Source organism: Scyliorhinus canicula, chromosome 17 (genome assembly GCF_902713615.1).
Source record: "Scyliorhinus canicula chromosome 17, sScyCan1.1, whole genome shotgun sequence".
NCBI classification, from domain to species: Eukaryota; Metazoa; Chordata; class Chondrichthyes; order Carcharhiniformes; family Scyliorhinidae; genus Scyliorhinus; species Scyliorhinus canicula.
Window position 1 is genome coordinate 62425333 of NC_052162.1, and position 15450 is coordinate 62440782.

The following is a 15450-nucleotide window of genomic DNA, read 5'->3' on the forward strand; positions in this document are numbered from 1 at the left end:
CGCTGCAAATTGACCTTGAAGCAATCTGGCCCCGGCACCTTCCCTGACTGTATCAACCCAATCACCTCCATAAACTCCCGTTGCCCCAAGGATGCCTCCAATCACTGCCCCTTCTAGCTCTCAACCTTCGGGAACACTAACCCATCCAGGAATCACCCCATCTCCACCCCCTTCCCTCGAGGCTCAGACCTCTACAGCTCCCTATAAAAAGTCCCAAATGCTTTATTAATTCTCTCCGGCTTTGTCACCAGCTCACTCCCCCCCCCCCCCCCCCCCCTTCATCCCTCACTTGTACTATCACCCGCGCGCCAGCTTGTTATCTTAATTGATGCGGTAGCAGGCGGCTGGCCTTCTACCCCTTCTACCCGTACTCATACAGAGTCCACCTAACTCTCCAAAGCTAACCCACTACCTTCCCTGTCGTCAGCAAATCAAATTCCCCTTGTACTTCTGCTCCGCTACGAGTTCCCTGGTCGGGAATAGAATACTACCAGTCAACCTCCAAAATTGCACCAATTGCTGCCTTTCTGCCATCTCCACCTGATTTATATGTACCTTGTACGAGATCACTTCCCCCGTACCACCACCTTCAACCCAAAACATGGAAAGTGAGATCTCCACATTCAGATTAAACTGTTTATACTCCTTAATTAACAAAGTCATCTTTCCACAAAACTTTCCGTCCACCAGTAGCACCGTGTCCATCCTCCATGAGGGCCCATGTGCCTGGCCCACACCAAGCCTCATATTCATAAAAGGCGGTGGGTGACCTGAAACCACGATCACCTTGTACTCCGCCCCGCTATCCCCAGGGGAATTGAATTTCCCATCACAAAAAATCTATTCGGGGGTACACCTGATGCACATGGGAGAAGTGGGAAAACTTCATTCCTCCTGGATGCCTAAACCTTCACAGATCCATCCCCCCCATCTGGTCCATAAACCCCCCCCCCCCCCCCCCCCCCCCCTTTCCTTCACTATTCCTGACCTAACCAGCGTCTTTGGGCTCGACTGGTCCAATCGTGGATCTAATATGCAGTTGAAATCGCCCCCCCCCATTATTAATTTCTGCAAGTACAAATCCAGGATGTCTGCCACCATCCGCTAAACAATTCCATATCATCCCAATTAGGTGCATAAGCACTTACTATCACCATCACCGCCCGCTCCAAAACTCCTCTGATGACCCCCCCCCCCCCCGCCCCTGCCCCTTCCTGTTCATCACAAATACCACCCTCTTATTAAATAGGATCACAACCACTCACGACTTAGAATCGAATTCCGAATGAAATATCTGTCCCCTGCCCCCTTTCTCAAGCTCACCTGGTCTTTCATCTGTACGAGTGTCTCCTGAAGAAACACTACCTCAGCCATCAAACTTTTCAAATGCACAAACACCCTTGATCGCTCCACCGGCCCATTCAACCCCCGTACATTCCAAGTCACTATCCCCATGGGGGGGTTTCTGACCCCACCGGCCACCCTCAATTTGAATCCGCCATCCCAATATATCACAAAACTATCTCTTTCCCATATTTTCCTTTCCAGTCCAAGACCACCCAAAATGGCCACCCCCTCCCCTCTGCCCTGACTTTGCCCAATAAACTGCCTGCAGCACCTGCAGCACCAGCACCCTCAACCCAACTCATCCCCACCTCTCTGGCGACCCGTCGCAGCCCCCACCTCAAAACTGCTTCCAGCATATTTGCCAGCGTGGCAACTCCCGCCTGTAGACTGAAACAAAGACACCGTCCATATTTCCCAAACTGCAACCATCCCCCCCCCCCCCCCCCCCCCCCCCACCCCGCCCCCACAATGCCTTCCCAGCTCCAACTGTTGGAGGGTCCCAGCCCAGAACCACCCCCCCCCCCCCCACCCCACCTTGACCCCCACTCTCCCACTGGGAGAGACACCCAGGACTCCGGCCCATCCCCCCATAACCATTGTAAAATATCAAGAAGGTCAACATTTGACAACAGAACAAAAGATTGGTAAACATTATACCAACAGTTCAGAAACCAAAACATCAGGAGTAATCTCCCAATCAACCCTCCTCCTAACTGTACGCCTTGATAAAACCGTGTGCTCTTCAAACATCGTAAAATAAACCTTATTTTGAAGAAGTACCAGATTAAAGCCAGCCCGCCACTTGGCCAGGTCTGCCCAATGTCTTGGTATATTCGGATCTGCTGGCCCTCCCAACTGAAGTCTCTCATCATCCTTACCGACCTCAAGATCTTCTCCTTCTCCTGGAATCGGTGCATTGTGACTATCACCACCCGCAGTGGTTCCCCTGCTCGCGGCCGCTGTCTCAATGATCAATGTGCCCAGTCCACCTCCGGGACCTTCTCACAGACCCCTTCATCCACCAGAATCACCAAAATCTTTGAGATGTAGGGCGTGGCACTTGTTCCTCCACTCCCTCTGCCGTCTGGACTGATTTTTCTGATCGTCCACCTTTACTTTCAGCTCCTTGCAGACCGCACCCAGAATCTCCACCTCTGCCTCCAACTCCACAATTTGATCACGATGGTCTGTGATCACCCTTTCCACCTCCTGGATCATCGCACCTTACGACTCCAGGCACTTCGCCATCCGCTCCGTGGCCCTGTGAAGAGGGGCTGCCGCTCCCCCACTCTCCTTTGACCAGTCCTCTTGCATCTCGAGTCAATGCTGCTGAAGTTCTCCATTGATCAGCCCCAGCATTTGGTCCACTGACAATGGGGTGGACAACGACAATGTCCCCACCTCCGCTATACTGTCTGTAACTGCGCCACGCAGATCCCCCACCTCCAGGGTCATCGCCTTGTTCGACTTCTGTCAGGTGCAATAACCCGTCAACATTCCACCCTGGAGGAGAATTCAATTTCACACAATTTCCAAACAAAGAGCCCATTAATCAGGCACAAAGGGCCAAAACCAAAACCTTCAAGCAGGAACCACCCTGTGTGCTCAGTACATGGCTTCCACCGCAAGTGATTCTGAAAATATTTTTTAAAACACCTGTCACAACTGCTTCTGGTGAACGTTTTTTTTCTATATTGAAAACTGTATAAATTTGCAGTTTGCAAAGTACGATGAGTCAGGCACATTTGACAAGTTCAGCAATATTGCCGATTGAAAGTGCATCTTTGCATGGTTTTATCTACGATGATGCAATTGAAGATTTTGTGTGGAAAAAGTACAGGAAAAAAAGCTTTCGAAATTGCCATGCCAACAAGGAGTGAGGCAAGAAAATCTTTAAAATCTGTCCGACTTCCATATTCTCTTGTTTAAATTCTGTTTGTCAAAATGTACCACTGTTTGTCTGATATAATGGCTGCTGCTGGTCACATACGGTAGGGCTAACCACCATCGCTCTCAGCACTGACCTTCAGAAAGTCTCCAGGACGAAGAACAGAATCCTGCCGGACAAAGCCACCTGATATTGGATTTGGACTCACAGGACACTCCACTCACATGAATTTACGGCAATAACTTCTTTGATTTTGTGAGGTGAAGTAAGGGAGTTACATTTTAAAACTGAATGAGACTCTGAAATATACTGAATGGCAGCTTATGCATCCTGTTGATTGGAGTATTTGCTCCTGCCCCGGACTAGCTCATCCTGTCCTGCTCTGACCTGCGCTGCAGTGATATCATCGGCTGATTTTTCCGTCTCGTTGCTCATCAGCAAGTTCCTTGTTTATTTGCCTCAAGACACGCATTGCAATATTGACCAGAGTAACTCTGGATTTCCATTCAGCAATTCTTCATGCAGGTGTGTTTTGACAAGTTAAAAAGCACTAAAGCAGCGATCAATTTGTGCATTTTTTTCACTTGTTCCTTTGCGTTCTGTGGGGGTGCGGTTGGGGCACGGGGGCAGGAGGGGCGTGATGCCATGGGGGGGAGGGTCCATAAATGAAGGTGAGCGTGGGGCCCCAAAAAGTGTAAATCCACCTCTGTGACTCCCCAAAGCTTGTCCACCTTCTACAAGACACAAGCCAGGAGTGTGATGGAATACACTCCACTTGCCCGGGTAAGTGCAGCTCCAGCAACACTCAAGAAGCTGAGGACAAAGCAGCATTAGATTGGTACCCCATCCACCTTCTTCAACATCCATTCTCTCCACCACCAACACACAGTGGCAGCAGTGTGCACCAGCTACAAGATGCACTGCAGAACCTCACCAATGCTCCTTCGACAACACCTTCCAAATCCACTATCTCTAAATGACCTAAAAGGTTAAAGGCATCAAGTGATTGTGAAAACCATTGCATAAATGCATGCAAGTCTTTCTTCAAGGTTTAGAGGGTCGATAACCAAGGCATCTAATTCTGGCCTCTTGATCACCCCCGAGTTCAATCACTCCACCATTGGTGACCATGTCTTCATCTGGCTAGGCCCCGAGCTCAGGAATTCCCTCCCGTAATCTCTCTGTCTCGCTGTTCTTCTTGAAAACACTCCTTAAAATCCACCTCTTTGACCATGGTTTTGGTCATTTTCCCTAATGTTGCAGTATGTAGCTCGGATGTGTCAAATTCTGCTTCATAACACTCCAGTGAAGTACCTTGAACCATTTCCTTATGTTAAAGGTATAAATACATATAGTTATTTTCACTCAGTATTCAGCTGAGCTGTGCAAGATCAGGACTCCACAAGGTATTTTTCTTTCAAGTTACATTAGCATGGTATATTCTCCCGAATAGAGCTTTCTTGTAGAGGAGTCTATTGAACAATGTTTAATACAAGCTCAGAAATAAAATGTTTGGTCATCGACCTCTTTAAGAGCAGACAGAGTGCGAATAGAATGTTGAGTCTTTTTTCTGTTTTGGTGTTTGATTACCAGCTGAATCACTGGTGTGATGTTTTTTCCAACCTCCCACTGAATATGGTCAAGGATCAGTACACAAACCACAAAGTGCTCAGGATCCAATCTTAGTCACCTCAGAAATCAAATGCCATGATGATGCAGTGAACTCTGGGTGCGAGCAGTGTCTTTCATGTAAGGAAGAAGGAAGCACCAGGTGCATTTAGCTCAATCGAACAGGAACACGACAACTTTCATGTCTGATTAAATGACTGCTGCTAATATTAGTGGCTGTGAGTGGGATGGTGAAGAATAAACAGACGTTGAGCTGTCTGTGGGCGAAGATTTTCCCCAGCCTAAAAGAATAGGGGCTTCTCCTATCCAGCACTATGGCACAGTGGTCAGCAATGCTACATCACAGCACCAGGGAGCCGGGTTTGGTTCCGTCCTTGGGTGACTGTGTGGAGTTTGCACATTCTTCCAGTATCTGCGTGGGTTTCCTCCGGGTGCTCCAATTTCCTCCCACAGTCCAAAGATGTATAGGTTAGGTGGGTTGGCCATGACCAGGATTACAGGGATAGGGCGGGGGAGTGGGCCTAGGGAGATTGCTCATTTGGAGGGTCACTGCAGACTTGATGGGCCGAACCGCCTTCTTCTGCATTGCAGGGACTCTATGGATTCTTACCCTAAGTTTATACCATGCAGAACTGTTTTTAATGGAGGTGGTTTGAAATGTGACGAGCTGCCGAGATCCGGGGTCCATTCTGTTGGTATTATGGGGTGGGTTACAAAGCACCAAACACAGTTGTTTAAAAGTCACAATTGTGCATTTTGATATTCTGGTCATAGACTTTCACCGATTGCCAGCAATGTGAAAAATAAATCACTGACCTATATCCACAAGTCCCAAAAGACATGGGCTGGTAGTCTCCGACCCCGCGCCAAGTTGGAGAGTCGGCGGGAGGGGGGGTGGGGGGGGCGTGAATCGCACCACACCGTCCTGACGGGCCAAGTGCCCGCCGAGTTCAGCCGAGTCCTGCCAGCGTGGGTTATGTATGGTCCCACCCGGCGGGACCTCGGAGCTCTGTCTGCGGGGGCCATCCTGGTGGGGGGCGGGGGGGATCAGATTTCTGTCTGCTGGGGCCGTCCTAGTTGGGGGGGGGACCTGACTCCGGGGGGGCCCTCCACGGTGGCCTGGCCCATGATCGGGGCTAACCGATCGGCGGGCGGGCTAGTTCCATGGGAGCCTATGTTCCTCCGCGCCGGGCCCCTGTAGGGCTCTGCCATATTGCCCAGGGCCGGCGCGGAGACGTGAACCCACATGCATGCGCGGCCATGGCGCATATGCGCAGACTCGCGTCAGCCGTGGCGCACCAGCTTTTGGGCGCCGGAGCTGCGGACACCACTCTGGCGTCATACTAGCCCCCGAGGAAGTGGTGGATATCTGCCACTTGGGTCCGTTGATGCCGGACTGGCCCGAGCTGCTTTTCATGCCGGCGTCAGAACTTGGCCGCAGTATTGGAGAATCTCGGCCTTGCTTGTTCCGTGAATTGGACATTCTGAATTCTCTCGCTGTGTACCCGGACAGGCGCCAGAGTGTGGCGACTCAGGGATTTTCATAGTATCTTCATTGCAGTGTTAATGTAAGCCTGCTTGTGACACTAATAATGATTATTTTTAGTATTCTATGCAGTCAGGGGAACAGGAGCATATTGCAGTGCCCAGCGCTGGCAGCAGCATCCTTTGGCCTCTGGTTGAAATCCACCTCATCAAAGACATGGGCCAGATGTTGCAGCAGTTGTGTGGGTGGGTGGAACTCATGGTTAATTAATGGGGAACTGTCACTGATGCAACCATCTATTCACGCGAAACAGAGAATAGATGTAAACTGTGGCTTTAATCGACTAGAACAGTGCCTGCCTGTGACTGGTCTGCTACTGAGAGCCGCCTACAGGGCTACTGCTCTTTATACCTCCCCTCAAGGGGAGGAGCCAGGGGCGGAACCCACAAAGGCATCAACATGATACATTACAGGTAATACCTTACAATGGTCCATAGGTGGAGCTCTAATGGGCAACAGCGTGGTACAGTTACATATATGGTGAATGGTTACTGCAATACGTTCACCACATTCACCCCCTGTAAAAAAAAAGTCCGGTGGGGGTGAAAGGTTCACAAGTTCAGCCTGTCCTGGGCCCGGATCGTGTGTCGTGATCGCCGAAGCTCTGGTATCGCAGCTGGCCCGGGTGTCAAACTGATCCGTGCGGGCATGGGTAGTGAAGTTGCCGGTGCGGGTACAGACACGGACTCTGGGAGCGTGTCTTCTGGACTTCGTTTCTGTGGGTCGCTGAAGGGGGAATGGGGGACAGGAGGGGGTGCGAGTGCCATGTAGGGGCGGGGGCGCTGGTCAGTGTAGGTTGGGCGGGGTAAGTTGTGGTGGCAGTGGGAGTGGAGCCTGCTGGTGCCAGGTCCCGGAGGGAAACCGTATCCTGTCGGCCATCGGGGTGTTCTATGTATGCAGACTGGGGGTTGGTGTGTAGGATCTGGACCCTCTCGACCAGGGGGTCGGACCTATGGCTCCTGACATGTTTGCGGGGTAGGACGGGCCCCGGTGTCTTCAGCCAGGATGGAAGCAAGACCCCGGAGGTGGATTTACTGGGGAAAACAAACAGGCGGTCATGAGGGGTCTCGTTTGTGGCTGTGCAAAGGAGGGACCTAATAGAGTGGAGTGCGTCGGGGAGGACCTCCTGCCAGTGGGAGACTGGGAGATTCCTAGACCGTAGGGCCAGGAGGACGGTCTTCCAGACCGTCATGTTCTCCCTCTCCACCTGCCCATTTCCCCGGGGGTTATAACTGGTAGTCCTGCTCGAGGCGATGCCCTTACCGAGCAGGTACTGACGCAGTTTGTCGCTCATGAACGACGGGCCCCGGTCACTGTGAACATACGTGGGGAAACCAAACAGGGTGAAGACACTATGTAGGGCTTTAATGATGGTGGCAGCGGTCATGTTGGGGCAGGAGATTGCAAAGGAGAAGCGGGAGAATTTGTCAATGTTGTTGAGGAAATATGTGTTGCGGTTGGTGGAGGGGAGGGGCACTTTGGAATCGATACTGAGGCGCTCAAAGGGCCGGAATGCCTTTACCAGATGGGCCTTATCTTTTCGACCGAGGAGTGTCGAATTTCAGAGGCGGTGAGGGTGCGTGAAAAAAATGCTACCGGCCTGCCTGCCTGATTGAGGGTAGCGGCGAGGGCGACCTCTGACGCGTTGCTCTCCACCTGGAAGGGGACGGACTCGTCCACCGTGAACATTGCGGCTTTGGCGATGTCTGCCTTGATGCAACTGAAGGCCTGGTGGGCCTCGGCCGCCAGTGGGAAGGTGGCGGCCTTGATTAGTGCGCGGGCTTTGTCCGCATTTCTCCATGTTATAAGTGAGGTTAAGGGTTTGGGCGGTTTGGAGAAATCTCTGGAGGTTGGCATCGTGGTCCTGCTGGTCGTGGCTGCAGATGGTGACGTTGTCCAAGTACGGAAATGTGGCCCGCAGCCCGTACTGGTCCACCATTCGGTCCATTGTTCTTTGAAAGACCGAGACCTCGTTTGTGACGCCGAAGGGGACCGGGAGGAAGTGGAAGAGGCGGCCGTCTGCCTCAAAGGCCGTGTAGCGACGGTCCTCTGGGCGGATTGGGAGCTGGTGGTACTCAGACTTCAGATCCACCGTGGAGAACACCCGGTAGTGTACGATCTGGTTAACCATGTCTGCGATCCGGGGAAGGGGGTACGTAGTGAGGTGAGTGTACCGGTTTATGGTCTGGCTGTAATCTACAACCATCCGGTTCTTTTCCCGGTCCTGACGACCACCACCTGGGCTCTCCAGGGGCTATGTTGGCCTCGATGATCCCCTCCCGCAAGAGTCGCTGGACCTCGGACCGGATGAAAGTCCTGTCCTGGATGCTATACCGCCTTCTTCTGGTGGTGACTGGCTTACAGTCGGCGATGAGATTTTGGAATAGCGGGGGAGGGTCGACTTTTAGTGTTGCGAGGCTACATACGGTGAGTGGGGGTAGGGGCCCGCCGAACCTCAGAGTTAGGAAATCCAGTCCCAACAGGACAGGAGCGCAGAGGTCAGGTGTACATATAATTTAAAATCGGCGTACTCGGCTCCCTGTATTACATAGAATTTACAGTGCAGAAGGAGGCCATTCGGCCCATCGGGTCTGCACCGGCTCTTGGAAAGAGCACCCTACCCAAGGTTAACACCTCCACCCTATCCCCATAACCCAGTAACCCCACCCAACATTAAGGGCAATTTAGCATGGCCAATCCACCTAACCTGCACATCTTTGGACTGTGGGAGGAAACCAGAGACCCCGGAGGAAACCCACGCACACACTGGGAGGACGTGCAGACTCCGCACAGACAGTGACCCAAGCCGGAATCGAACCTGGGACCCTGGAGCTGTGAAGCGATTGTGCTATCCACAATGCTACCGTGCTGCCCCTAATATTGCTAGGGTTGCGGTAGTGCACCCCCGGATCTGCACCGAGTGCGACCTAGAAGCGAGGGAGATGGTTTGGTGCGCCGGGAAGATTGTGAGCGAGAAGCGTCTTACCATGTCTGGATGAATAAAGCTCTCCGTGCTTCCAGAGTCGAACAGGCGAGGTGTTTCGTGTCCATTTACCCGGACAGTCATCATGGAGCTCCGGGGGTGTTTGGGTCGCGACTGGTCCAGGTTGACCGCACTGATTGCGGGTAGCCGGCATGGTTGGAAGTGCTGGGGTGGTCCCAAGATGGCTGCCCCCGTCGGTCGCACGTGTCGGGCGGCGTTGCGGATGGCGGCCAAGATGGCGGCTCCATCGGTCACACGTGTCAGGCGGCGAGGAAAATGGTGTCCAAGATGGCAGCCCCCGTGAGTCGCACATGTTGTGCGGGCTTGGAGATGGCTGCCCCCATGGACAGCACGAGGCCAATGACGCGTTCAGGGGCGGAGCCGGCAGGCAAGCTGCTACACTGTGGGATCTGCGGGCCTGTGAGTCTGAGGGTCGGGCCTGCGATTTTGAGGGTTTGGACCTGGCCAGGCAAACCTTAGCAAAATGTCCTTTTTTCTCGCAGTCGCTGCAGTTCGCATTCCGGGCTGGGCAGCGCTGCCTGGGGTGCTGATGCTGGCCGCAGAAATAGCAGGGTAGCCCCCCCCGTGTTGGGCAGGCAGCTGCGTGGCACAGGCCTGGGGTGCTCTTTGGTCGGGGGACCACGAGGGGGTCGCGTTGAGGCTTTGGAACGCTACTTCGAGGGAGGAGGCTAGCTTTACCGTCTCTTCCAGGTCCAGGGCACCCTTCTCGAGTAGGCGCTGTCTCACGTAGTTGGACCTGACTCCAGCCACGTAGACGTCCCAGACTGCGAGGTCCATATCTTGAGTGGCCGTAATGGCCTGATAGTTGCAACTTCACGCAAGGACTTTGAGGTCGCATAGGTACTCCTCCAGTGATTCCCCGGGGCGTTGGCGGCGAGTAGTGAGGAGATACCGCGCATACACCTCGTTCACTGGCCTTACGTATAGGCTCTTCAGCATTGCGAGGGTGTCTGCGTAAGTGGAGGCTTCCTCGAGTTGTACAGAGATTCGATGGCTCACCTGGGCATGGAGGAGGCTCAGCTTCTGATCGTCGGAGATGGAAGGCGAGGAGGAGGCGGCAACGTAGGCCTCGAAACAGCGGAGCCAGTGCAAAAAAATTCCTTTGGCCTCCGCGGCTTGTGGGTCGAGTTCCAGTCGGTCAGGTTTGAGGGCCGATTCCATTGTGGTGTTGTAGTCGATTAAATTGATGCAACCATCAGTTCACGCGAAACAGAGAGTAGATGTAAACTGTGGCTTTAATCGACTAGAACAGTGCCTGCCTGCGACTGCTCTGTTACTGAGAGCCGCCTACAGGGCTACTGCTCTTTATACCTCACCTCAAGGGGAGGAGCCGGGGCGGAGCCCACACAGGCACCAACCTGATACATTACAGGTAATACCTTACAATGGTCCATAGGTGGAGCCCTCATGGGCAACAGCGTAGTACAGTTACATATATGGTGAATGGTTACTGCAATACGTTCACCACAGTCACATTCAGCACAATTACCTTTCAGAAACTGATTGTAATTTCAGCATTAAAACAGAAAGTGCTGCAAATACTCAGCAGGACTGGCAGCATCTGTGGAGAGACCCAGGATTAACATGGAGTCAAATATGACCCTTTGGAGACTCTGCACTTGAAGCGTTAGCTCTCTTTCTCTCTCTGTCGATGCTGACTGGTCTGGGTGTGCATTGGGCGGGATTCTCCGTCCCGCCAGACCCGTTTTCTGGCGCGGCTCACCCCCATCGGCAAGCAGGATCTTCCGTCCCTAGCCAGCCAATGGGGTTTCCCATTGTGGCCACCCCCACGCTGTCCACGGGAATGGGTGAGCTGCCCGGGAAGCGGAGGATCCCTCCGACAATAAATCCTGCCCAGTGTCTGCTGCATTTTGCTTTTGTGAAATTCCAGGATGTTGCACTCACACATACTAGCACAGAAATTCTGAAGCTATCATCCTGTGCTCCATCACTGAACACTAAATCACCCTCAACTCTGGGCTGGATTCTCCGCCCCGCCGCGCCACTTTCCTGCCTCGAAACGCCGGCGGGATTCTCCATTACGCAAGCAGTCGTGAGTTTCGAACGGCAATGTGATTGACAGAATTTGACAAACATCAGGACTGGAACAATAATTTAATATCTGCAGAGTGCTGTGATACATTAATAAAGAGTTCATGAGGGAATGCCAGAGGTAGCTCCAGGTGTTGTAATATTGTCCGCATGCCAATGTATACAGTGACATGTACGTTTAAGAAGTTGCACAGTGACATTACTATAACCATGTGTCAGGCTGGTGGATAAAAGGTACAGCTTCCACATTAAATGTTCACCATTCCCTGTGACCTCTATCACAGGTGTTCATTGCTGTCAGTGACTATGTATCAGTAAGATTTCATTTGTACCTTATGAGTCAGGCATATATTCAAGTCATCAGCCTTGTTAGGACCCAGGCTAAATCAAGGCCTGTGCAGAGCTGTATATTAGTTGTTGCTAATAATAAACGTTATATAATTGCATTCAACCAGAACCCTTGTCACTCTCAATATCTTGCTCAGCCTAGATAGAGACAGAATTCTTGAGGTCTTCATCAAGACCCTCAACATATATGGTGGCAGCAGACTGTAAGAGACCACTACCCCAGGCATACCTAAAAATGAGGTGTCAATCTGGTGAAACTGAAGACCACTTGCGTGCCAAACAGCGTTGTGGCATTATGGGAAATGTTCAGAATACAAAAGGTTAATGTCTTATTATAATTAACCACTAGATGGAGCAAGATGCAGAAGTATATAAAGCAGTGACTCACAGACTTCTGGGAGAAGGTTGGAGAGGAGAGCATAGGAGTAGCGTGAGAGATCAGAGTGCAGTTATAGATAGAGTGTAGAGACTAGTGTTAGTAGAGTGTAGATTGTAGATTACTAGACGATTGTTTACTATAGGAGTAAGTGGTCGAGCTTTAATAAGTAGTGTAAATAAAAGTTAGCTTCATTAATTAACTTAGCTTCTGTGGTGTTTGTGAGCACTATGACAGTCATCCTGATAACAGAATCACAAAGAACACCACAAGCATAAGCAGCAAGTGATAGATACAACTATGTAATTCCACAAGCATCGGCGAGCCCAGCAAATCAGTGTAAAAGGTAAGGCTGAAGCATTTGCAAAGATCTTCAGCCAGAGGTGCCGAATGGATGATCCATCTTGGCCACCTGAGGAGGTCCTCAGCACCACAAATGCCAGTCTTCAGCCAACTCCATTCTCTCCATGTGATATCAAGAAACAGCTGAAGGCACTTGATTCTGAAAAGGCTATTGGCTATTGGCTATCGGCGGAGGGGAAAGAATGCGTCTCTTAGAGAGGGTATAGGGACTGGGGGGTGCCTGTGTGGCGGGGGAGGAGGGGGAGGAGGGCATGGGGGGGGGGGGGGCAGCGGTGGACATGCACGGGTCCACCAGTCAAAGCCTGGACCGAATATTCCCGAACCGGGAGCAACCCAACCCCCGCCTATCTGCCCCACCGACCACCCACAACTCTCACTGACCTCGGAGGCCTCTGGCTGTGTGGCTGAAGGTTATTGCTAATAGGGGATTGGCAATCGTGGTTAAGTGAGCACGTCACACATCCCAAGTGGATCCACATGTATCATGTGGGAGTCATTGCCTAGCTTCCCAATCACACCTTGATGCATGGACACTGTGTTTGAACATTGCAGCAGGAAACACCACAGGTACACCAGCCAATCGCCGAACACCCAGGTGATGGGCCCCAGCCCCGGGCGCATGTCTGCGGCCTGGTGTGCATGGGACGGGAGTGTCAGTTGGGGGGGGTGGGGGCATGTTTGAGGGGGGGGTGGGGCATGGGATTGATGGTCGGCCTACATTGCAGAACAAAGAGCCAGAGGCATCATACTGGTTGCGTTGAGGGTATTTTAATGTTCCTCGCACAAGTGTACACCATTGACCCACTATTCCGATGGTGCCGCCCCATTACCCCATCCCTCCCACAAAACACCTCCCCCTCCCCAACGCACACTCCACTCCTTACCCCCCACCACCCGACACCCCCCCCCCCCCCCCCCCCCCCCCCCCCGACTCCACCCTCAGTGATCCTCAGAGTGCCTTGCCTTCCTTGCTGTGGGACCAGGTCTCATCAGAGGGGTGGCACTCAGGGGACGTGAGTCCAGAAGATGCCATCAGGTTGCCCCCCAGTGTCCCATAAGGCCCTGGGGCTCACCTCGAGATGGAGGGGTAGCTGGTTCCAACTCTGGCTGTCCCCTGCATCATCCTGCTGTGCCAGCTCCCCATTGTTTGCATGGTGGTGATGCCCTCGGTGATTGGGACATGTTCTGCTGCACCTCGGCAATGCACAACTGTGGATGGAACAGGCTCCACAGTGCCTCGGCCATTCCCATCTGGGAGTGGGACATATCCCACAGCACCTCAACATGGTCAGCCTGGAACTGGCTCACTTCCCCCATCAAATCTGCCGAGGCCCTCAGTCACCGACTGCACCACGCCTTGGATACCTTCCCTCATGCTGCCAACATCGTGCACCAGGCTGTCCACTGCGGCCGCCACCATAGCAGTGTTGCCCTCGGTGCAACGCATTTCCGGCGACATCTCCTGCACCTATTTCCTCTGGGACTCCTCCAATCGGCTGTGGACCTGCTGGAGTATCACTGATATCGCCCTCTGAATGTCCCAGCCACAACCTAACTTTTCTATCAGCTCCGGGTAAACCTGTTCCAGAGGCTCAGCATCTGACTGGGACCGAGCTGGGTCCTGGAATCCAGTGAACCTCCGACTGCTGTCTCACCTGGGGTTTCCTGCCTCCACCTGATGTCTATAAGCAGCAGTGTGGTTCTCATCAGATTGTGGCCCAGAAGACTGTCCACTGACATTTCCCACCAAGGTGCCTGTCTCTGTGCTGGTGGAGGGCGGTGATGCATTGACTTTGGCTTCCTTGGAGCTCTCCTCTGAGGTGGCCTCATGGGAGGCTGGAGAAGGGGCCCCCCCGGATGGGCTGGCGCCGTCAGCCGGGAGAATGAATGCATGGTCAGTGGGAGGAATGGGTCAGTCTGTAGGACATTAGCAACTCACGCATGACCGCCCATCCAGTCGGGGCCCAGTGGATCCTCACCTCTGCGGCGTGCGCCAACCTCCGCATGGGTGACCGATCTGTCCTCGGCCACTCCTGTCACCTCCAGGGCACATTCCTCGGCTGTTGTGAGGATTATTATGTCCGGCTCCCATCCGCTCGTCTGTGCCCTCTCCCAGTGATTGTGAGAGAGCTTCTCCTGTGGAGACACAGAGAGGGCATCATTAGCCACATGCGTGATTCACAGTGCTAGTGGGTGGGGGGGGGGGGGGGATGAAGGGATGGTTAGGGTGCTGGGAGGGTTGGGGCAAAGGGAGAGGGGTGTGAAGGGTGGGTTGGGGGGGAAATTGTCGGGGGGAAGTTGGGGGGGGAGCTGGTCGCATTGGGGGAGTGGGAAGGTTCCGGAGGGTTGGGGGTTGTCAACTCATTCATTCTGCCGGAGTAGGTCGTTGACCTTCTTGCGGCACTGGAGGCCAGTCCTCCTGGTCACGCTTCCCAAGCTCAAGGCCACTGCCACTTCTTCCCAGGCAACACTGGCTGCCCTGTGGCTCACTCTCTGGGACCCTCAGGGGAACAGGATATCCCTCATGGCCTCAACCCATCTAAGAGCCTCCCCAGGTCCTTGTCTCCTAACCATGGGGCCGGTTGTCTCGGTGCCATGGCTGTGAGCTGAATGGGGGCGGTTGTGCAAGTGCTGTTTAAGTGTTGCTTGAACTTGTTAGCGGGAGGGGGTCGGCGAGCGAGGTCCCGGCGAATTGGTTACCGAGCCTTCATTTGCGGCGTGAATCCCATGACGCCTCGTTAAGTGGACCAATTCATTTTGAAAAGTGTTGCCGGCCTCACTGGACCGAGCGGCGGGAAGCTCGCAGCAGTTCTCGCTTGCTACCACACTGTGAAATCTTTCCGGAGAACCACTCCCGAAATATCTACTAAAGCTAGAATTGAGGGGTTAACAGCTCA